The sequence below is a fragment of the Peromyscus eremicus genome, chromosome 17 (assembly GCF_949786415.1).
Source record: "Peromyscus eremicus chromosome 17, PerEre_H2_v1, whole genome shotgun sequence".
Taxonomy (NCBI): domain Eukaryota; kingdom Metazoa; phylum Chordata; class Mammalia; order Rodentia; family Cricetidae; genus Peromyscus; species Peromyscus eremicus.
This window is the reverse complement of record NC_081433.1, coordinates 27023920-27046614: the sequence shown is the minus strand read 5'-3', so window position 1 is coordinate 27046614 and position 22695 is coordinate 27023920. Positions and strand designations below refer to the sequence as shown.

At 42.3% G+C, this 22695-nt stretch overlaps 1 long non-coding RNA gene across 1 annotated transcript; it reads right to left on the bottom strand.

Annotated features, from left to right (window-relative positions):
- Positions 1–12778: 12778 nt before the first annotated feature.
- LOC131894394 (uncharacterized) lies at positions 12779–14529 on the bottom strand. The gene is made up of 3 exons (XR_009374907.1): positions 14336–14529; positions 13185–13371; positions 12779–13070 (listed from the first exon to the last, which is right to left on the bottom strand). It is a non-coding gene; the product is annotated as an uncharacterized LOC131894394 (long non-coding RNA).
- Positions 14530–22695: the final 8166 nt, after the last annotated feature.

The following is a 22695-nucleotide window of genomic DNA, read 5'->3' as shown; positions in this document are numbered from 1 at the left end:
AGAAGCCACCAGACTGGTGTCATCATTCAACACCCCCATGTAAGCACTCCCTCAATTCCTCCTGTTTAGTCTGGCTCATTTGGGTGTTGCCCATAAAAACAGTTTGTCTTTTGTAATCACCATTAGGGCAGGGGTGTGACTGATCTGTCAGTCGGGTATCATTGCCGGTGTCCTCTGTGAAGTGAGTATCCCCTTTGGCTCTGGGCTTCCGCCCCTCCCTCCTCTCTGATGTCATCATCTATATGTGTTCCCAAGTCGAGACTGTTGTATAAAATTCTGTTTGCTTTCTTTCTACAAATATATTCTATATTCTCTCTCAACAGTGAAAGTCACACCACAAGGGTGTTTGAAAATGTTTCCAAAACGCTAGCCCACTGTGTAGATGCCCAGGGCAAGGAAGTCCTTTGTTCTCTGCAACTGGGGAATTATACCAAAGACACAGAACTTCAGGCCATCACTCATGGAGGGAATATTTTCAACATGCCAGATATGTTCATGTGTCTAGTGCTATGAAATATTTGCTTGTACTGTGTGAAGATGTGTCACTGTGATTGGCTTAATACAGAGCTGAATGGCCAATAGCTAGACAGGAGAGAATAGGTGGAATTTCTGGGGAGAGAGAGGAAGGAGAGAAGGAATCCAGGTTTGCAGATTTCGCTAGCAGACTTGGAGCAAGTCAGATGTGCTGTACTGAGGAGAGGTAACCGAGACACATGGCTGAATGCAGATTAATAAAAAAAAAAATCAGGTTAATTTAAATTATACAAGCTAGTGGGACAAGCCTAAGCTAATGGCCAAACTTTCATAACTAATAAGAAGTTCCTATGTCCTTATGTGGGGGCTGACAATCCAAAGAGAGTCGGACAAGAAAGCATGCTACAGACCACCTTTTAAAAGCGAAGTTTATTTGAGATGGGGCAGTAAAGCAGCTTGGGGGTAAGAGTGCTCGCTTGCTTCATGGCTTGACAACCCAAGTTCAAGCCCCCAGCTACCATGTCGGAAAGAGAGAACCAACTGTTGAAAGTCGTCCTATGACCCCACTGCATGCACACACACACACACATGCACCAACAACAACAATAAATAATGAAAAATAAAAAGTAAAGTTTATTTAGAGTTATTTTACATTTATAGAAAAAAATCACAAAGACAGTACAGAGTTTCTATTATATCCCATATCTAATTTCTGCTATTGTTAGTATCTTACCTCAGTATGGTGCCTACATTACAAAGAATGAAATGACATGATAGTACATCAATAACCATGCACTCTCATTGACAAAACTCATTGTGCCTACTTCCCTGGCTTTTACCTACTGTCCTTTTTTTTTTTTTTTTTTTTTTCTGTTCTGGAATCTTTTCTAGGAAAGTTAATCTTGATTGTCAATTTGATGAGATTTAGAATCACCATGGAAACAGATCTCTAGGCATATCTGTGAGGGAGTTTCTAGACTGGGTTAATTGAGGTGAGAAGACCCACCCTAAATGCAGCACCACTCTCTGGGCTGAGGCCTTGAACTACATAAAGAAGAGAGTGCGCTGAGCCCCGGTACCCATCTCTCTCTGCTTCCTGGCTGCCCACACGATGAGACCAGCTGTCTCCTGCTCCTACTGCTGTCCCTCAAACTGAGTGGAAGCAAACCCTTCCTTTCTGAAGTTGCTTCACCCCCAGCAACGCACACAGTAAGCGATAAAAGTAAGTGATGAACCATCCCAGACACATAGAGTCACCATGCCTCCTTAGGATCCTTCCAACAGTGACAGGCACTCTTCTTTCTTACTTACTTTTTCTTTTCTTGTCTTTTATAAAAAAAAAAAAAAATCAGGGTGGTGGTGGTGGTGGTGCACGCCTTTAATCCCAGCACTCGGGAGGCAGAGCCAGGTGGATCTCTGTGAGTTCGAGGCCAGCCTGGTCTATAGAGCAAGATCCAGGACAGGCACCAAAACTACACAGAGAAACCCTATCTCGAAAAACCAAAAAAAAAAAAAATCACCTTGTAGCCCAGGCTGCCCTTGAACTAATACTCCTTCTGACCCAGCCATCAAGTGCTGGAATTACAGCCATGGCTACCCTGTCTACCTGTAGGCTTGATTTCTTTTTGAGGGATTTTAAGAAGCTTTGAAGGATGTCCCTCAGTGGGGTTTGTCTGGTGTTTTTCTCAGTAGACTGCAGTTAGTATTCCTACAAAGAAGCCCCCAGAGGTAAGATGCTATTGTTTTTCCATCTCACTAAGGCTACCTAGCATTCACATGACCTGTTCAGTGACCTCTGGTCACTTGGCTGAGGGAGTGCTTATCAAATTTCTGTCCCCACAATTTCTGTTCTGCACTCTTGGGAAGGAAGCCACTCTATAGTCCACACTTGAGTTGCAAGGAACTGTGCATACTTCCTTGAGACAGGGTATTTATACAAATTCCATGAAATTGCTATTTATTTAGCCATTTACTTATAGGATGGACTCCAAATTGTTTTGTTTTAATACATTGAATTCTAATTTAGCATTTCTTCAGCTCCACAGTTTTTCAATTTTTTTTTGGCCTTTTGACAAACTTCCTTGTGTTCAGAGGGTTGGGAAGAAGGAAAAGCCCTTCTTTAGTCTCTCCTTCTACATGATGCTGCATCCAACCTCTTCACATATATTAACTGATGCAGTCATAGCACCAGCCATTTCTCCAAGGATCCCCAGTCTCTCCCTGAGGGAAGTCCCAGAAATCAAGTTGCTAACTACGGATGTTGCTGCTGGGTGTCCTCACTTTGGAGTGAAACGAAAAAGGAAATTTGTGTACAAAGTAGTACACATCTCAACTAATATTTCTGTATGCAGCTTTTTGCATTTATATCAGGTTAACATACATTAATGGAGATGCGGTCAATTCTTCCGTCACCACCTCCACCATGCTGGGTTCTTCCCTTTGTTCCCAATGAGACACCTGGCTCCCACCCTCCACTATCTGTTTACTTAAGTGATCAATTCTGTACCTACACTAGCAATATGAACATTACTGTTGGTGGATGAAAGGCAGCTCTACCAAGTCATTCCATGGTATCTCAAAGACATCATTCTGTATGGCCACAAGCCAGGTATCATTGGATAATTCTGTTACCCATGGAGAAGGAGAGATGAAAACAGAGAGCCAATGTTCTCTACCCAGCATGTACCACAGTGGAAGGCTTGGAAGAGAAAAAAATGCAATGTGTTTGTTTTGAATTTTAGCTCAGAAGAAATTTCATGTAGCAGGCTTTCTTTTGGGCCACCAATCAGCTACCAAATCATGCCACAAAGACTTATTATTAGTTATGAATGCTCGGCCTTAGCTTATGCTCATTTCTTGCTAGCTCTTATAACTTCATTTAACCTATTTCTCTTCATCTAAGTTTTGCCCCGAAGGTTTTTACCTTTCTTTCCTTCTGTATGTCCTACTTCTCTGCTTACTCTGTGTCTGGCAAGCTAGCGGCTGCCTGGTTGGCTGGCTTCGAGGGTCTCCTCTTTTTCTCCCTCATTCTCTCTTCTCTTCTCTTCTCTTCTCTTCTCTTCTCTTCTCTTCTCTTCTCTTCTCTTCTCTTCTCTTCTCTTCTCTTCTCTTCTCTTCTCTTCTCTTCTCTTCTCTCAAGCCTAGCTTCACTCCTACTACTTATTTTCTCTGCCCACTAGCCCTGCCTATCCCTCTACTGCCTAGCTATTGGCCTTTGAGCTTTTTATTAGACCAATCAGGTGCTTTAAGCAGGCAAGGTGAAAACAGCAGCATATGTTTACATAGTTAAACAAATGTAACACATCTTTACATAGTTAAAGTAATACTCCACAGCATAAACAAATGTAACACATCTTTACATAGTTAAAGTAATATCCCACAAGTCTCAGTTTTTTTTTTCTCTCCCTGAAAACGCAGTCTTTGCCACCTTCCCTCCCCACTACACCGACTCAGGCATTATCCACCTTCACAGAGCCACAGAGAGAAACTTTAGTGACTCATCATGAAGTGGAAGGTGATACAGCAGGGAGGGGTCAGCACACAGCCACTGGCGGACTTAAGACATTAATGTAAGAGGAAGAAAGAACCATGGGAAATGAGTGGGCTGTTACTGCCCACCCTTTGCAAGGGCCCCAACTCCACTAGACTATGCCCCTGTTTATGAAATCCACTGTCTTTTAAAAATCAACTCTTCATCAAATCAGTTACTAAATCAACTGTCAATGTGCTATGCTGATCCAATGGCAATTCTAAAACCAAACTGATGCACATTTTGGAAATTTGACCTGATGTCTAGAAAGGATGTGCAACACCTAATTCCACACAGGAAAACCCCAAGATTTCCTTCACACAGGCTATGAGAGTTTATGTTATTTTATGTTTACTTTTTGGTGCTGAGGATGAAATCTAAGACCTGAAATACTTTCCTTGACCCTTGAGAGTTTAAGATTCTAGAAAGCACCATGGAAGGAAAAGAGGCTTTGGGACTCACTCACAAGAACCTGAGCTCTAACAGCTTTTAAATTACTAAATTTAAAAACTGGGCAAATTATTTGCTGTATTTTAAATAGATATTAAACTATCAAGTATGATTTACTAAAGCAGTACTTTAATAATAAATGCTTTTGATATTAGAAATGATGTTGGATAAGCCATTGAACTGGTAGCACAAAGAGTGAAAGTGTCTGCAAAAGTATGTCACTTAAGAGGTGGAGCACTCCCAGAATGGACTGAAGGATGTGGCCAGATGTTCTGCTGTAAGACTGAGAAAAGCAGGCCAAAGAGGCTTCAGAAAAGTGTGTCACCCTTGGAACTCCAGAGATGAGTGAAGTCTGTTGGACAAAAGGCGAGAGAAACCATTCACAGACTCTAGAAGTGGGGTGCAGAGTTGCAGTGTCTATAAAGGGGGTGTCCCCTCTCGTCACTTCTCTTCTTTCCTACTCATAGAGTGAAGGTGGATGTCATTCCAGGGTAGCACATCCGTCTTGGACCCTGGAGCTGAAGACAAGGGTTGAGGGTAGTGGGACAAGAAGAAAGAAGCCCACTTCCTTCCCACAGTGGGGAGTCATCATCGCAGCTGAATCCACACAGAACCAAAAGGAAACCCCTAACTTGTTTAATTACCACTGATTTTGGGTTTTCTGTCCCTCCTGGGTGAATTTAATATAGATTCCACATATATCTTTCCCTGCCTCTCATCTACCTGGTACCCCTCAAAACAGAAGGCCACATACCTTCTCATGTTATAGTTCTCCTTGTGAGATGTTCTAAGGATACCTAAGCACTTAATTTAAGTTCAGAAGAGGAGGGCTTTATGCTAGCTAGTTTTATGTCAACTTGCAAAAGCTAGAGTCATCAGAGAGGAAGGAGCTCAATTGAGAAAATACTTCCATGAGATCCAGCTGTAGAGAGGCCTATTACATTTTTCTTAATTAGTGATTGATGGGGGATGGCCCAGCCCATGGTGAGTGGTGCTGTCCCTGGGCTGGTGGTCCTGGGTTCTGTAAGAAAACGGGCTGTGCAAGTCATGGGGAGCAAGCCAGTAAGCAGCACCCCTCCATGGCCTCTGCATCAGACCCTGCCTCCAGGTTCCTGCCCTGTTTGAGTTCATGCCCTGACTTCTTTCAATGATGGACTGATATGGAAGTGTGAGCCAAATAAACTCTTTCTTCCCCAAGTTGCTTTGGTCATGGTGTTTTATAACAGCAATTGTAACCAGAGCTAGGACAGGCATGAAGCGGACGGTCACTAAAGAGCACCTTTGATGGAACAATATACAGGACTCCATATGTGTATTCATCCTCACAAGAGCTTGGTTTTATTTGTTTGAAAGTCTTGCTATATAGCCCAGGCTGGCCTTTGTCCTGTGATTCCCCCTGCTTTAGCTTTCTGGGTGTTGTGATCACAGACACAAACTGCCACATCCGCCCCACTGGAGTTCTAGAAACAAGCCAGAAACAAGTACAGATTTAGGGTTTTTTTTTTTTCATTTGTTTCAAAATTGCATAGTTATTGAACTTGGAGAGATATGCTGAGAAGCATAACCTGAAAAACTGTAAAGCAGTGGGTCAGTGAGATGGCTCAGCAGGTAGAGGGGCTTGCCCCCAACACTGATGATTTGAGTTCCAGACCCTGGACCCCAACTATGGGAAGGAGAGAACCAACTCTCAGAAGTAGTCCTCTGACCTGAACACTTGCACTGAGGCATGTGCCTGCCTACACCCACATAAAACAAGTAATTGTAGACAAATTTTTGAAAAATATGAAGTGGAATAGTTGCTTTGGTTAGGGATATGTAAGGATATGTAAGTTTGGGGTCGTCAATAAATGGCATGCTGTTCTCACTTTAATTTTAGTAAATAGGTTCTCAGCCCCCCCTTTCTTTCTCACACACACACCTTTTCCCTGCTCCTTCTCCCTCTCCTTGAGGATTTTGATGTTACCCTGGATTGGGGAATAAAGGTTGTTGTTGTAGAAAAAGTGGAAATGGAGGACGTCAGCTAAGAGTAGCTAGGTGTCCAGTTCAAATGGTTACCTAGCAACGGTTTCAGATCAAAGCTGCAGCTCCGAAGCCTGACTGAGCTACACACCCGCCCTGCTAAGCATCTCACTTGTGTGGTTTTAATCAGAACTGCCTTTGGAGTTATGTGGGCTGACGTTCAACTGACTGACTCCCATCTCATTGGCTGATAAGCTAAAGGAGCTGTGTTCGTAGGAAACCACTCAGGTCATGGGGGAGAAATCTGACCATAGTTAGAGCCACAGCAAATGCCTTTCAAAGTTCCTAGATGCTGGAGCTTAGCAACAATGTAACCCACAAGCAGATATATTATTGTAAATAAATCCACCTTTAAGTTAAGAAAATTAGCAGTTTGCTTAAAATCACAGACTGAGTTGGAAAAGTTGAAGTAGGTGTTAAATAAAATAATTTCACTGCAGTTAAATATGACGCGAGGAGACCTTTTGTTAACTCCCAAGCCCCCATTCTTTGTTTACTCCCGGGAAAACTAAAGCAAATATCTATAAAAGGACAAAAGCAGGACCCACGGTGGCTGAGATGTGTGGTGTTTGCACTCTGTCCTTAAAACACACCTCTCTTTTGGTAAGCCTTTCTCCCTATGTACACCCATTTCATGCCCAGATTTCAAAAATAGAACAAATATTTCATTTGTTTGATTTTTGCTGCAGCAGATTTGAGCTCGAGGGACAAGTTGAAGTCCTATTGTGCAGGCTGGATGTGTTTAGGAATGGAATCTCCACCAAAAGTCAAGTTCAGAGGTCTCAAGCAGATACAAATTCCATAGCGGAATTAGAAATAATACCTAGTGTGGAAACAGCCCAAAAGTCGATCAGTAGGTGCCTGGATAAACAAACACATGCATGTACACATACATACACATAAATGATAAACTACTGTGCAGCCTTTACAAGGGAATCAATGATAGACTATTGTGCAGCCTTTAAAAGGGAATGAATGATAGACTATTGTGCAGCCTTTACAAGGGAATGAATGATAGACTATTGTGCAGCATTTAAAAGGGAATGAATGATAGACTATTGTGCAGCCTTTACAAGGGAAGGAAAGAGACAGTGGTACACGCTACAGCATGAAAAAAAAATCTTGAAGATATTATGATGTGCGAAACTGTGATTGCCGGGGGCTGAAGTGGGGCGGGGCATGGGGAAATGTCCAATGGTAGCCGAGTTTTGACAGGAAAGGTTCCAGTGATTGACAGTGATGGCTGAATACCAAGGTGAAATAGGCAAAGACAAGCCACTGGATAGGGTTAAACTGGTGAACTGTATGCTGTGCCTAGTTTAGGACAATAAAAGTACAGATTTAGGTTTTGTTTCAATTGTTTCAAAATCTCATAGTTATTGAACTTGGAGAGATGTGCTGACTCTCCAATGTGCCCATTGGATCCACACCAAAATTTTCCTTGACCTGTGATGTTCTGAAATATGTCTCATAAACGATCACTGCTCTACAGGGAAGAAAGATCGGCGTGGCTGCTGTAGTGTGTTCTCACTGCAGAATGGACCACAGTGTCTGAGGAGCAAAATGGCTGCCTCCTTCTTGCTAAGGATTTGGACAGTTAAGCTATAACTTTCTTTTGAAGTGAAAATAGTGTTTGGCGGGAGAAGGAGCTGGCAATATATAACCCAATAATGTCCATTGTGTTGTTTCTAACTAAACTCATTTTTATGGCTAGGCATTCCCTCAGTTTTCTGTACTTACTAGTGAGAAAGACTTGAAATTATATTTTATTCTTGATCCCCTAAGCAGAACTTTCATAAACCACTCATGGTTTTATAATTGACCTCGATAGTAAAACTAAATGTTCATGGTTTTCCTCTCTATGTGGTAAATTATATAGACATATTGCCATCTTTGTACAGAGCCATGGGTTAATAATGATTGACTAAGGACTGGAGAAATGTCTCAGTGGTTAAGAGCACTGGCTGCTCTTCCCGAGGAGCCTGGATCAAGTCCCAGTATCCACATAGTAGCTCAAAACCATTTCCAACTCCAGTCCCAGGGAAACCAATGCCCTCTCTGGTCTCCGTGGGCACTGGGCATGCCTGTGGTATACAGACATACGTGAAGACAAAACACCCATACAATTAGATAGATAGACAGATAGATAGATAGATAGATAGATAGATAGATAGATAGATAGATAGATAGATAGATAGATATGATTTAAAGTCTGGGACTGTACATTAGTCAGTAGAGTGCTTTCCCAGCATGCACAAGGCTTGAGGTTCAAGTGTCAACACTGCATACAACCAGACATTGTGGTACCAACACATCTGTTATCTCAGTTCTCAGGAGGCAGAAGCAGAAGGATCAGAAGTTCCAGGTTATCCCTGGCTTCCTAGCAACTCCAAGGCCAGATGAGCTATGTTATACCCTGTTTCAAAACAAAGCATGTACAAACAAAAAAACTTAATGATTGACTACAAGGAAATATTAAGTTAGACTTTTAGGTTATTCTGTCACAGATTTGCACAAGTCATACTTTTAGGAAGATTTGTTTAATTAAAAATGCTCCATTCCCTGGGAACTCTGCCTCTCAGTGTAGACCTAGCTTAACTCTTTCTCACTGTCTTAGTTAGGATTTCTATTGCGGTGAAGAAACACCATGACCACAGCAACTCTTATAAGGGAAAACATTTAACTAGTGGCTTGCTTACAGTTTCAAAGGTTTAGTCCATTATCATCATGGTAGGAAGCACGATGGCGTGCAGACAGACATGGTACTGGGGAGGTATCTGAGAGTTCTACATCTGGATCAGCAGACAACAGGAAGTGAAAGCTGCTCTAGGTCTGGCTTGAGCCTCTGAGACCTCAAAGCCCACCCCCAGTGACACACTTCCTTCAACAAGAGTATACCTCCCAATGTTGCCATCCACTATAAGCCTATTAGGGCCATTTTCTTTCAAACAACTATAATCACCAACCCTATCAGCCTTCCTTTCTAGCCCATCTTCATTCCTTTCTGTCACCCAAACCCAGAAATACTTTCTACCAAAGATTCCCAGTGACCACACAGGTTTTGGACTCAGACTGGGGCCTCACTCAGCCATCATCAGAGAAGTTTCTTCTTGTAGCAGATGAGAACTAATACAGAGACCCACAACTAGGCAAGTTGCAGAGAGTGAGATACTTTGAAGCATTCAGTCCTAAATGGGATGCCTTTAGGAAACCCCTTCCTTCAGTGATCTACGCAGAAGAGGAGGCAAAAAGATTATAAAAGCCAGAGGCGAAAGATGACTTCAAGGAAACAGTGTCTTCCAGACACAACAGTGCAGAGGAAAAATTAGTAGAATCATTGAATTTAGTGCTGTGGAATAATCCTTTCATACACTGTAAAGATTGTTGCCCTCATTGGTTTAATAAAGAGCCAACTGGCCAATAGCTAGGTAGGAAGAGCTTAGGCAGGAGAGCCAGACTGAGAGAACATTGGAAAGAAGAAGGATGGAGTCACCAGCCAGATGCAGAGAAAGTAGGATGTGTAGAAGCTAAGGTAACAAGCCATGAGCCATGTGGTGGCATGTAAATTAATAAATATGGGTTAATTTAAGTTGTAAGAGCTAGTAAGCAGCAAGCCTAAGCTGTCAGCCAAGCATTTACAATTAATAATAAATCACCTTGCTGTTTATTGGGGAGCTGGCAGTCCCAACAAAAGACCCTGCCTACAGTCTAGGGTAAACATTAGAATGAAACAGTTGTTTTTCACATTGTCTAGGGTAAATATCAGAATGAATAGTTATTTTCTAGAAGTACTTAGACCTTGAAGAAATTATTGTGGAAAACAGTGATTGCTTTGTTATCTATAGAGTTTTTATGAAGGGGCTTTATAGCCCCTTTGCATGACTTTGGTCACAAGACTCTCCTGTCACACCTGGAGCTCTTGGATTATTGGGTACTGCAAAGGAATAAAGTGGCAGGAATGTGAGGCTTTCCTTCAGCGAACTTATAGACCAGATCAGGGCTTTGGAATGAGGAACTTGTTTTACCCAAACAACAACTTTTGTGTAACTATCAATAAATATGCCTTTGCATGGCTGTTTGAGGTTCAGTTTATAGAAACTGTTCCTCTCTGCTGCCAGAGAGCCTAAAATCCATCTTGGAGTGACACCCTTTCTTTGACCTACCCATGCAACATAGAACACCAGACACAACAGGATTGATGCACATATGAACGCACAGAGACTGTAGCAGCAAGCACAGGGCCCACACAGGTTCAAGTTAGACAGAGTCCTAGCACTGAGAGGGAGAAGTGGACATAGCCCTACCCCTAGACAAGCTATCTCCAATTGATATCCACTTGCAAAAGAAAAATTAGTTTTCTCCAACGGAGTCTTACTGGGTATATAAACCATACCTCAGGGTAGGCCCAGGCCCAGTCCAGTACAAAACAAATTCAATAGTATTTTTGTAGACTTTTTCTCTCATTTTTCTTTGCTTGGGTATTTTTTTTGTCTTAATGATTGTCTTAGTTAGGGTTTTCATTGCTATGAGGAGACGCCATGACCACAGCAACTCCTATAAAGAAAACATTTAATTGGGGTGGCTCACTTACAGTTTCAGAGGTTTGGTCATCATGGCAGAGAGCATGGTGGCATGCAGGCAGATGTGGTGCTGGCTACATCTTGGCTTGTAGGGAAAAGGAAGTTGACTGAGACACTGAGTGGTATCTTGAGCATAGGAAACCTCAAAGCCTGCCCCTACAGTGATACATTTCCCCCAACCAGACCATACCCATTCCAACAAAACCACACCTCCTAATGTCACTCCCTATGAGATTATGGGGGCCAATTACATTCAAACTACCACAATGATCTTTTGCTTATACATTTTGGTTTCCATTTTTGCATTTTTGTGGGGCAGGGGTTGTGTGTGGTTCTTGATTTTTTTTCTTGGTTTTGTATTTTTGTTTGTTTTTTTAAAGACAGAGAGAAAGGAAGGATGTGGAGTTGGTGGGGGGAGTTGGGGAAGATCTAGGAGGAGTTTGAGGAGGGGAAAATTGTGATCAAAATATACTAAATGAAAAAAGAAGAAACATTTTTAAAAAGCATGATTCCTTCTTTTTATATATGCATATATATGTTTAGTTTTCTGGTTGAAAATCAAGTGTATAAATTATAGAAAATTCAAGAAACTCATGAAGGCCCAAAATATCCTGTGGGGGCACGTTGCAATGCCTTTCAGCGGTCTATCCCAGCAGTGTGGTAGACCAGATGTCTGCCTCCACAGTGCCGTGCTCATTAGAGCTGTCTGTTGTGATGGTTCCTGCAGGTAAGGCCCCAGGCTTCTCGGAGCTGCTCCATCCACCAACTTCCTTGTGATCAGCCAATGGCCCTGCTTCACAGCCTCCAGAAGGATTCACTTTCAGGGGAGAAATTCAGTGGTCTCTTTTAGCGCCCTTTAAAAATCACATCTTGAAACGTTGTTTTGAATACAAACTGTTTATTTGGGAGGCAATCCCAAGAAAAGGTGATAGGCAACTGAGAAAGCAGAGGAGACTAGAGAAGCCAAGGAAGGGGGTTGGGGATTACCAAGTAAGCTTTCCTTAGAGACAGCTGCTGTTTAACCTCTGGGGAAATTTCAGGCGGTCAAGAGTGAGTTGGTCCACCTGAAGATGGGATGTTGGGGTATTTATCGACAATTCCACTCCTTGACCGAGGCTTTCTCCAAAATGAGTGCATGAAGATGCCAGCCATGAGAGGCTGAGGGAGGAACTCCACATTGAGTCAGGAGAGCACAGAAAGCTGTACAATGGTGTTCTGAGCCCTGGCCTGTTTCCAGTGAAGTCTCAAAAGGAGTTGCTGGAAGGCCAGTTCTTGTGTAGTGGCATGGACAGTCCGGTGGGGCCAATGCCAGAGTCCTTCAAAGAAAGAAAAGGAGGTTGTGGGTACCCACAGATTTCTTTCACAATAAAGCTTACTCGGGAAAGAAAGGGCTGGAGCAAAGAGATAGCTGATTAGAATAGTGTTAAACTGTGCTTCTTGAAAGTTTTCTCCATTTATAAGACCTGAGATGGTTCCCCTCTCCCCCACCTCGTGTATGTGTGTGTGTGTGTGTGTGTGTGTGTGTGTGTGTGTGTGTGTGTGTGTGTCTGTGTGTGTGTGTGTGTTTGTGTGTTTATTTGTGAGACAGGGCCTTGTTTTGCAGCCTGGCCTAAACTCAAGATCCTTCTGCCTCAGCTTTCTGAGTGCTGGGATTATACGTATGCACCACCAATTTGGCTGGCTACGACAGACAGACAGACAGACAGACAGATAAACACACACACATACACACACACACACACACACACACACACACATACACACACACACAGTGTCTTCAGGCATCTAGTCATATTGTTTCTCATTGTCAGCCCCTCTGTTTGCAGCTGTAGTTAGGAGGCATTCCTTTAAAGCTCAGCTCTGAGCAGAAACTGTGAGTGCTGCAGGAGAGGAAGCAGAGCATTTATGAGCATGAACATCTATGTTGACAAGGAGACACCTGATCCTGCTTCATGCTCCAGTAGTTCCAGCATTAGAGATATTCAAATTAGAATCAGCATTCCTATGGCAGAAGGCTCCTGTCGTAGAAAAGACATTGAGGTTCAAATAGAACAATACGAAACAACAAAATATTGAGGATGACTGATTGTCACATTACTATGAGTACAGGTTCAGAGTCTCATTACACCTACCTATTGGGCCACTCTGACTACTCCTGGGGACCATCCTGAAATCTTCCGAAAACTCTGACCAGAGACTGATGGCCTTGCTTTTCAGAGAGGAAATCTTGAGTGGCTACTCAAGTGAATGCCACCCAAGACAGAGTGAGGATGGGATGATCCTTTGGGTCTGAGATGTTGCTGGCATTGGTAACAACTGCTGGGATAGGTAGAACAGATGACAAAAATCACTTATTTGGCCACCTCTGGTTCTTCTCCATGGAGGAATGCAGACCCTAATATGACTCCTGTGAGTCTACACAAAACCCAAGTCATAGATAGTACCAAGATTCTGCTATTTAACAAGAAAGTTTAAAGACATGGTTTCTACAATTAAGATAACTTACCTTGGAAGTACTCAGGGATTAAAGGAACTCTACAAACACACCAAAAAAAATGCACATGCATTTATACAGCTAAACACTGGCTTTAATGGAGCACCTATCTTGCAACTTACACTGGCTTTAATGGAGCACCTATCTTGCAACTTATATTTGAAATATTGATTACTTTGCCTATGGTTTTAAATCATTGTGGTCAATGTGATGAATATTTCATGAATGACCTGAGACACACAGTGAATGGAGATAGGTGCTTTAATTTCACAGGGCTGTTGTGAAAACAAGTGAGATACTGTCATATAAAAACAAGTTCCAGGCTCTATAGTATATGATTATGAAGCATCATATTCACTTGCTTGCTTCTTGAATGTCTCCTCATGCATTTTTTGTAGTGACTCTGCATTATTCTAATTGAATTGAGATCTGTTTAATCATTGCCAAATTGTTCTTCATTCTTGTTTTCAGCTATCTAAATAAAGCTATTTATAAACATTTCTGCATGGCTAGCATTTTTTTTTCCTTTTGAAATGCTTCCTCTGGATGAATTCCTGGAAGTGCAATAAATGGGTCTAAATAGAGTTGAGACATTCTTGCTTAAATGATGGGTGCCTTCTTAGCTTACCCAAACAACTAGTTAATTATAATATGCCATGATTCAGATGAATTAAGAAACTAATTCTAATTGTGGTAGTGATAGAAAGTCAGCATATATAAAACCAGTTGTGGTAATTTTCAAGACAGGAGGTACATACAACAAAAAAGCCTGGTTAAGGTTTGACTTACCAGTTCAACTTTGCCATTAATGGGCTGCATGAGCGGACCTAACTCAATTTACTTAACTCACTTTTGGCCTTAGTTTCATCCCCTACAAAATGGAGTCCAAAGTCTTTTCCAGATCACATACTGGCTCCATAGGGAACAAAGGCCCTTCTCCTCTAGGCAAGCTACCTGAGGAAAAATGATTGAGAGAATTCACCTCTGAGTAACCTTCTCAGGGCAAAGAGCTTCCAAGTCCGGTCATTATGTTATGCTATCATAACACCTCAGCGTGGGTGGGGAGGGCGAGTGGTTGCTGGTAGCTGGGTGCAAGAGAGATGCCCTCTCTCCACACATCAACAGTTTTAAAAACAGGTTGTGAATCCCACCGTGCCCTCTTTAGCGTGGGAGAGCAGGAATCAGGCCACCCTGACCTCGTGTCCCAGAGAGGCTGCCAGGAAGCCTGAGGAACCTCCTCTGGATGCTAAGGCAGCACTCTTGGCAGCTCTGAGAGGAAGCAGAGAGGGCAGGGCACTGAGTTAGTACCAAGAAAGAGATGAGAATACAGCAGAACAGTGAGTTGAATTAACCCCTGAGTGTCAAGCTCAGAACTTCCAGAAATGACCATGTAATTATTTCAGAAAAAGCAAGTAAACCAAACAACAAGTGATCAATAACCTCTCACCACACCCACATACTAACCTTATTCAAATTTCATTCACTTTAGAAGCAATAACACTTAAGAAAAAATAAAGGGCCATATTGTAGCTTAGTGGTCTTGACTAGCACATAAAACGTCTGGCATTCCATTTCCAGCACCGCAAAAAAATTAACTATATGAATAAATCATCATGTTTATACTTTGCAAGGAATTATAAACTATTCCTTAGATTCAGTTCTGGAGTTTCTTGTTTTCGTATTTCTTCTCTATTTCTCTGGCAGGGATGCTGAATCTAAGACCCCAGACTAGAGGTCATCTACAAAGACAAGAACATGAATGATAAAGGCTAAGTGTCACCAAACTCAGCGTCTCTGGATTTTCCTAACCATCCACGGCCTCCCTTCCCTGCAGGCCTCAGAGCCCCAGTTCTGGACCAAAGCCTGATCACCCTGTCTGTTCACCTCTGCTCTATGATCACCTCCTTTGAACCCTGATGTCTCCTCAGATTCACCCTGATCTTGCTTGCACTTTGCACCCTGGCAAACCACTTGCTGTGAGCTGTTGTGTACTTTTCCCTGGCTCTGACCCAGAGGATTCTTGCTCCTGCTTCATAGTCTAGTCAATGCTTGCATCTGCCACCTTTTAAGTCTTAGCTAAAACATCTCCTCCAGAGCCTCTTTAGCACTCAGACAGTTCTAAACTTGTAAGAGCTGTGTACTTCAGAACCAAACATTTTATACTGGTTTGTATGCTTCAAGCATTCAGCCAGAACTCAGTAAATAACTGTTTTGATGCACACTGAATAAACAGGTAGACGTATGTGCTAATATGTGCATCACCAATTCCTCTTCGGTACAAGGTAAGTGGGAAGGTAGATGATAAAAGAATGTATAAAGCACTTGTGGGAACTTATATTCAGCCATGTTTGTACTTAAAGTTGCTGGATGGAAATTCATCTACAGCAGTGGTTCTCAACCTTCCCAATGCTGAGCCCCTTAATACAGTTCCTCACGTTGTGGTGATTCCCCAGCCATAACATTATTTTCATTGTTACTTCATAACTGTAATTTTGCTACTGTTATGAGTCATAATGTAAATATCTGTGTTTTCTGAAGGTCTTTTGGGGGTCACGACCCCAAGTTGAGAACCACTGACTTGGAAACCAGGCAAAAGGAGGTCAGGTGGTCTAAGATCCCTTTCCCTTCCAAGGATCTAAGTGAAACTAAAAGAAAAGTCCTTCAATACCCCACTCCTAACACAGCCCACGACTTTTTCTTATACCTTCTTTCTTCTTACATTGGTTTTAAATTGAGTTGATTTCTTTTGTATGGGGTGGTGGTGGTGCTCATGTGTGTAGAAGTCAGAGGACAGCTTGTAAGAGGCATTTCTCTCCCTCCACCACATGGGACCTGGCAATTGAACTCAGTTGACCAGTCTTGGAGACAAGAGTCCCTACCCACTGAGCCATCTCACTGGTCCACTTTCTAGCAACTGGGAACTCATTTAAGTTAACAAATTGCTCTTAAACAAATCCTGTTACTTCTTAGGAAGTCTAGGCTTCATTATCCCTTAGTATTCTATTGTTACTCTAAGTTATTCTAAGTGTGAGTCCCTCTGCAGAATGACTTGCTTGGGACAGTGAGCATTGAAGAATCATGATTTGAATGAAGGACTCCTTCCAGGCATCATTGACACAGTTTAAATGCTAATCTGTGCTCCTGGGCAGTGGTCCACTGTTGGCCCTAGTTCTGAGCCCATAGGAACATAGTCTCCATAGTGAGGAGATCCTGGACAAGCTTCCCAGACAAAGCTAGTTTCAAATGCTGCCTCTGTTATCAATAGGCTCTATTCTGTCTTTCAGGAAGTCACTCAACTCTGCTAAGCTTTTGGTTTTTCAACTATAAAAGGGTAAACGTAATAGTAAATCCTCAAGACGTGAGAGTTAAAGTCTAGTGTGTCTCTGGGCTACTCTGGGACTCCAGAGACTTGCTGTGGATAAATGTGGATTGGCTGGCTGCTGCTCTGACTTGAGTAGGATGAGGGATGGTTTTGTCACAGCAGAGGGGGCTTGGGGACTATATGGACAGATGTGTTGACTGTGGAATCCTGATCTACTGAGGTATAGAGCATCACAGCTGCCCCAAGACAATCATGAACCCATAGCCTGCCAAAATGAGCCCTGGTTAACTAGATTCTGGCATCTACTCCCTCTTCTAATAGAGGATCTTTTCTATTCCCAGTGGGCTGATCTGGGGAAAGTTGGTATGCTCTATAGAGCTGCAGAGCACACAAAAACTTTGAACCTTGGACAAGAAGTACAATGTCAGGAGCAGTGGTACACATCTGTAAATGATCTATCTACCCACATCACCTTTGGAATTAAAGCTCACAGAAAATTTTGCTCTCAGAGAATTTAGAGTACCCACCCCTGTGTGGGCCCAACCTCACTCTGTTAGATCAGGGTTTCAGAGATGATGATGGACAATGTTCGTGAAGTCAAGCTTCTGGGCCATCCAAAGTGGTCTCCTGGGCAACAGCATCAGAATCACTTGGCCATTTACAAGAAATGCAGAATCCTGGACTGTATCCAGACCTACTGAATCTACATCTTTAAAAGATCATAACAAAATACATACAATGTGGAGTTTATCATAATAGCTTTTTTTTAGTATACATATAAGTAGGTTCAAATGCATTCATATAATTGTATAGCCCATTTCCAGGACTCTTTTTACCATCCAGAAATGGAAACTTGATACCTATTAGGCAACTCCCCACCCCCCCCCATCCCCAGCCTCTGGCATACACCCAGAAACTGCATTTTTTAACAAGATTCCCAGCTGCTCCCTATACCTAGTAAATGTTTGGGAAGGAGGAACCAAAGTATAAACCTCAAAGATAATAAAACCGGAGCTTTGAATGGTTTGTAGAGGCAACCAGGCCACTCCACAGGGCAAAGTCAGAGACAAAATCATGGAAGCCAGTTGGTGGAACCATGGCAAATCCCTCTGGCTAATTCTGGTACATGGCCAAGTTTGACAATGTGGCTTTGATGATCTATCTCCATAACCACGGAAATAACCTAGAGATTTAAAACCATATCCATGTCTGAGGCCATCGAAAACCATCTAATTTCTAGAGGCAGGACCCAAGCACATAACTTTTTATAGATTTTCTAGGGATTCTGGAAAGTCAATATATTATCTATCTATCTATCTATATATCTATCTATCTATCTATCTATCGCTATCTATATATAGAGAGAGAGAGCTTTATATATCTATTTATCTTTGGGGGATGTTTGCATGTATGTATGTGTATATGTATAAATATTATACCTCTAGAAAAATAATCCGCCAGGTGGTGGTGGCGCACGCCTCTAATCCCAGAACTCAGGAGGCAGAGCCAGGCGTATCTCTATGAGTTTGAGGCCAGCCTGGGCTACCAAGTGAGTTCCAGGAAAGGTGCAAAGCTACACAGAGAAACCCTGTCTCAAAAAACCAAAAAAAAGAAAAATAATCCAATTTTCTCCTCTTGTGTTTCTTTATTCTACCTCCTTCTAGTCTGTGATGCCAGCCATAGCCACCAGGGCAAGGAAAATGAATTAAATTATGGGAGCCAAATACTCTGCTTATTTCCACATCTTTGATTTGCATATCAAATCTGACCATTCCACCATCATCTAACCTGCCTGGGCATTTCGCTGTACAATTCCTAGCTCTGTGGTCACCGGTGATTTCAAATTTGCTGACATAACTGCACTTCAGCATCACCTGGAGACACTGAGCAAGGCTGACTTTGGAGCACGGATTAATAGAGACTTGGCTCTTGACTGTCTTCTCTGCATCCTTGCGGCTGTTGACAGCATCAGTCAGAACACCAACGTGCACGCTGTGACGGCACATGCAGACAGTGGGAAGAACAGTCAGCTTTTATTAAATACTACTGTGGGGAGAAGAAAGAGGCTGGTAGGGTGCAGAGGATTCTGCAGTGTGTGGGCCTCAGAGGGAAAGGGTGGCTCCAGGCTGCTTGGAGCTGATCCATGCTACAGTCCTTCTGCCCTGAGTGATAGTTCTGGGTAATTCAAGCAAGTGAAGGAGCTTGTGAACAAAGTTGTATTTGTGGAAAATAGCTCTTATTAGATGTAATCAAGCACATTAGATGTAATCCATTGTCTGCCATTCTCTCTCTCTCTGTCTCTGTCTCTCTGTCTCTCTGTCTCTCTGTCTCTCTGTCTCTCTGTCTCTCTGTCTCTCTCTCTCTCTCTCTCTCTCTCTCTCTCTCTCTCTCTCTCTAACTGGCCTAGAATTTGCTGTGTAGACCAGGCTGGCCTTGAATTCACAGAGATCTTGCTGCCTCTGCCTCTCGAGTGCTGGGATTAACAGCATGCACCCCCAGATGTCTTTCTTTTGTACTACTGCACTGTGTTTTGTGGTGGTATTTTACTTGTACTGAAATGTGATTTTAATTGTATGTTAATAAATAAAGTTGCCTGGGGGGTCAGAGCTATTAGAGCCATAGCAAGTGCGTGGCGGTGGTGGCGCACGCCTTTAAGGACCTGGAGGGCGGTAAATACAGGCAGTGACAAGGCAGTCACATGTTTAGGTTTACAACCAATGAGAAGGCAGAACAGCTAGACTATATAAAGACATACACACAGGAAGTAGGCCCCTTTCGGAGAGCTCTCTTGACTGAAGAGGATCACTGAAGCAGGAAGGGTGAGGCTCTTAGCTCTGACCTCTTGGTTTTCTTCTCTGAATCGGTTCTGTGTATCTTATTTAATAAGACGGTTGGTTACATCTACAGTGTTTATTTTCTTAGAATCATTTACTACAATTAGCAAGCAGTTCGTATACTCATCATCTGTCTGCTCTTGCTAAAATAACAGCTGTCTGTTTTTGTGTGAGATCTGAGTTCATTGGTCTTATCTCTTCCTTTCACAGAGTCCCATGATACATACTTGAAAGAATGAAATACAGGACTCAGTGAACTAATGCTGTGATCACGTGTTGAGCCATCCAATGACCTGGAAACCCCAAACTGACTGTGCTAGCTTCTCTTTGCTATAACAAAATAGAGAAGACAATGAACTGATAAAGAAAAATGTTATTCGGGCCCATGGATTTGGAGGTTTCAGTTTACAATTGATTGGTCTGTTGCTTTGGGTCTGCAGCTAGGTAGTCTATCATGATGTGCAAAACCCTCATCTAACAGCCAGAAAGCAAAAAGGAGAGGAAGGTTCTGGAGTCCCACAGTCCCCTCTAAGCGCTTGCTTCCAAAGCGGACCTTCCATAAGGCCTTGCCTCTCAAAGTTGCCACCACTTCCCAATAGTGCCACCATGCCAACCCTTTCATGCATGGGTCTTTCAGGGCCATTCAATATCCAAACCACAGCACCAACAGAGATTAGTACAGAAATAGCAGACCGATATTCTTGTGAGACAGCTAGCCCTTTAGGATGGAGAGGACTACCATGGTAGAAGGAAACTGTGTGTGTTGGGGGGGGGGGTGCTGCTTATGGACTCTGAGCTCTGCTTGCCCTATGGGACATGCTAATACAGAGTAACCTGGAACACACGGATACTTTTACGTCTACAATTTGCATACCTTCACCCATTATTTTTGTCAAATCTTCTGCCCTTAGTTTCATTTTAGCTATTTTTTCCATATCATCAGAAGTATATTCAGTCCCTTTTTAACACTATAATAATTGATTTTTAAAAAGCCACATGCCGTGTAATAGAGCTCACGCTAACATTCCATTGAGAGTTCTTGTAAGTAATAAAAGCTGAAAGATGTGTTTAACTTCTTTCCCAGCACAAATAGAAATAGCTCTTTAGACAGGAACCTTGCTGGGTGTTTTGTTCTGCTTTCCAGCATTCAGGTCTGCAGCCAGCCAGACACATGGGTCTGGCACAAATTTTCCAGATCTCAGAAAAGTGACATCATTCAGTTAGGAAGCAGTGGTTGCTCTCTGAATATTTCTTATAGGGATACATCTTTATAAAAATATGTCTTGACCTCCTTCAAATACTGAACATTTGACAGACCTCATAGCAAAGTTAACAATAGCTTTTAAGATCATTTAAGACTATGTACTTAACCTGCTACCCTACTGTGTTCTCAGCTTGTTTAAATTTAATCTGCCTTTAAGAGAACAATGTAGCCAACCTTCTTATGTTTTGAATTTCCCATATAATTAGATTACAGTCTAAGCCAATGTATAGCTTTTATCTTAAATTATGTACTCTTCCATATCCCTGACCCAAAATAATATATGTATGCATATGTGCATTGTGGTAAAAATCTGCTGAAAGCAGCCAACATATTGGAAACAAACCTTATACAATAAATATCCACCATAAATATTAGAAGCAATCTACAGCTTGATGATCTCTATTTGCAGTACTGAGTACATCCGGGTCAGTTAAATGACTTCTTTCCCTCTAAAACTGCATTAAAGATTTCTGTAGAGAGGCTCCCGTTCCTTTCCCATGCAGTGTGTTCTGTACTGTTTCAATAAATACCGAGCAAAGCCCTTTGCTAGTTACAGGTAGGGTTCAGAATACACACAGACAGACCAGATAGGCAACCTGGACAGCCAGACATCAGATAGACATATACAACAGACAGATTACAGACAGGCCAGTAGCCACAAACTACAGACAGAAGAGAGGGAGAGAAGGGAAGAATTCAAATTTGGGCTTGCTCTAGGAAATGCTTTGTTTTCATTCCTTAATGTGACATGTACTCAGTTTGGCGCCTCTAGGGTTATCTTTAATGCATTCACCAATGTGACTTCTGTGTCCCCCTATGCAAACTCTCTCCACTTGCCTTTGCAACACTGGGGGATTGAACATAGGGCCTGTACATACCAGGAAAGTTCTCTACTACTGACCTATATCTCAAGCCAATTGGATTAGACTAGTGTTAGCAAGACCCAGTGTCTTAGTTTGTGTTTTTATTGCTGTGAAGTGACACCATTACCACGGCAACTCTTATAAGAAAAACATTTAATTGAGGGGGCTTGCTTACAGTTTCAGGGGTTCAGTCCATTATCATCAGGATGGAAAGCATGTCAGCATGAGGACAGACATGCCCCTGGAGCCGAGAATGCTACATCTTGCAGGCACCAGGAAGTCAACTGACATGCTGGGCAGTATCTTGAGCTTAAGAAACCTCCAAGCCCACCCCTACAGTGACACACTTCTTCCAACAAGGCCACACCCACTCCAACAAGCCACACCTCCTAATAGTGCCACTCCTTGAGATTACAGGGGGTGGGGGGTGGGGGGGCAATTACATTCAAACTATCATACCCAGGATTTTCCTGTCTTCATTTCTCAAGCACTAGGATTACAGCTACAAACAGCCATGCCTGGGCTTTTATGTGGGTGCTAAGGAACAGAACTCAGGTCCTCAGACTTATGTGATCAACACTGATTGACTGAGCTATCTTCTCTGACTCCTTAAACACCTTTTAGAACATTTTGTTCTGCTAGAGAATTTTATTTATTGAGATTTTTTTCATGCAATACACTTTTATCATGTTTTCCCCTTCCTCCAGCTCTTCCCAGATCCTCACCATCTTCTTATCCAATAAACTTTATGTTCTTTCTCGCTCTCTTTCAAAAAAAAAGACAAAAAACAAAACAGCAAGAAATGATCAAAAGAAAAAAACAACAAAAATGAAATTCAAATAGGCAAAAGTCCAATAAGAGAACAA